Genomic DNA, 2,505 nt, shown 5'->3' with positions numbered 1-2,505 from the left:
ACAGGCCTACACCTTACTCCAGAGAGAGTCTGTGGATTTGAAGTTGCAAAGACTGGTGATACCCAAAAGTTTTGCATGTGTTCTCCAAAGAACAAAGAGTATTTCACTGCACGAGAGCCTGACAAAAAACCTGACAAAACCCACTATCAGCCAGCTTTCTATGCGTGAGAACAGCGAGACAGCACTGCAAAGAAGAATGCCAGGCACTGTTACATTTACTTTTCTTCAGGAGCCATGCTTTTTCTTGGTGCTTGGTGTTGTCATCTCAGGCAATGCGAGTCTAGCCCCCACAGTCTCTCTGCCAATACAAAAGACTGACTGCAGCCTCTCCATCCCTCCTTTCTCCCCAGTGCCCTTTGCAATCCTCCCCATGAGCCCCTTTTGTTCCCTGCACGTATAAAGGTGCAACCCCATCACAGGCCGTCAGGTAACAGCACTTGTCTCCTCCCCAAGCATGAAGTCCTAGCCCTTTCTTGCATTCTTTTCATCATTCTCAGTTATCAAAGCTAAATGCAAAAAAGAAACCGAAGAGTGTTTACTGAACGCCAGTTCCTACGAATCTGTAACAAAATATGTACTGTGTTGTGAAAGTAGAGAAAATTAATACAGAAAATCAGAGCAGGCTGCTATGTTTGTTAAGTTCAACATTGAAATTGCGTAACAGCATTGTTGTACTAAAATCTTTGTAAGAGTTTTTAAATATCACCTTTAATCCTTTTTCTATCAAACTCCTCTTAGAAAGCGTTTTTTTCTCATCAACTCTTAATGGCATTTTTGATAGTATAATCTATATACGCTTTTAAAAACACCATATGTCACAGATTTGTAATATATAAAGCTCAAACAGCATATTAAAAAGCAGAAACTACAAGACACAATCACACCCTAAATGCTATAAATTCAGTGCAAAACCATATTAATAGTGCAACCAACTTTGAGCGTATCTTCTGGGTATATGAATTAATTTTTAGTGACAGAAAATGGCCTGATAACGCTTGCAAGATTGGGAAGTTTCATTTATGAGCATATAAGGACTTGAAAAGAAATCTGAAAAAAGACTTAGTATCTCCATGGTATCCAGGAACTGGTTCTGGATATAACTTCCCAAAATTGTAGGACGAAAAAAACCTAACTTTGCTACCATGGAAACAGAACAGTGGAATATAACTGATTGTTACTTGTCTGCCTTTACAAGACTGATTCCTAAAATGTTAAGGCCCTCAATAACATGGGTAGTTTTGTTTCCACCCAAGAAGTAAATCTGCTAGAAAAGGAACAAGGAGAAGCTATTGAGTGAGCTCACCAAGCAGGGGAGAGCAGCTCAGGAACGACAGGTATTTCTAGGAAAAGTGGAGGATTAGAGAGGAGAAAGAGAATAAAAGAAAGATCAAGAAGGAAGATACCATGATGCCAGAAAATACAGGGGAGGAGGGGTTTGCTTTGACTAGCAAGATAGCAAACAAGGCCTTCACAATGAAGGGCTGGATCTGGCCGTGCTAAAGATAACCTTATGAAAAAACAGGGTAGCAAATACTGGGTGGGTGTTACCTTGCCCTTGCTCCCAAAGTGCACATGCAGTCTCGACAGAAGCGCAGCTAGTGTAAATCATGCACATCTTCTCATAATTTCTTAAGTTACTTCTCCTTTGTTCTTCACTGGCAAATCTCACCCTCTTTGGACGCGTCCGAAATGTTCTAACAATTACCAATGCTTGCAGTTTCCTCACAGTTTGTTGGGTTGTGCAACAAGAGCCGTGCTCTTTTACTTCACTGGAAGCGTTCCTTCTTCCCGCTAGACAAATGTCCTGATTGTAAAATGCATGCTGTTCTCCTCATTAAACATTTGCTCTCCCTGCCTGCTGTGCCTGGTGCACAGATAACATAGTCACTGGGAGCCAGGCTGTTTCTCCTTTAAAATCCATCAGTGCACCCAGAGATCTCCTCACAGTCCAACACCGTCCACCTTATACCCTTTGCTGGTAGCAGGTTAGCAAAGCAAACCGGCCAGCGAGATCCTCCTTGCTGTCATTTTGGAAGAGATGTCTCGTAGGCGGCTGCTCTTTGTGGACTTGCCTCAGCTCTTGCCCCCAGCACCCCTGCCTGACACCACCCTTCAGCCTCCTGAAGGCACGGAGCACTGCCATCAAACCACTGCTCAGAGGGCAACTGAGTAGGGCTTCTTCTTCCCTCACGATCTAAACTTCTACCGAGAGATGTCATTAGCTGCGGTACGGGGATCTCTGAGGACGGGAGTGCTGACCACTCCAGGCTAAGCTACCATGGAGGCTGCCAAACCGCGTCCCTCTCCTGAGGGAGGGGAAGGAAAGCCCTTCGCAGCCGCCCTTCAGGGCCGCACGCGCGGGCCACACGCCGGGCGCCAGCGCGGCCAGGCTGCCGTTCACCTGAAGGGGGTGCGGTTCGCCATCTTAGGTTCCTCCGCCCCCTCCCGCCACGTGACACAAACGGCCACCATCTTAGGCTCCCCGCGCCGCCGCCTGGGCTCGCC

This window comes from Harpia harpyja, chromosome 14 (genome assembly GCF_026419915.1).
Source record: "Harpia harpyja isolate bHarHar1 chromosome 14, bHarHar1 primary haplotype, whole genome shotgun sequence".
Classification (NCBI taxonomy): Eukaryota; Metazoa; Chordata; class Aves; order Accipitriformes; family Accipitridae; genus Harpia; species Harpia harpyja.
This window is presented reverse-complemented; position numbering follows the sequence as displayed.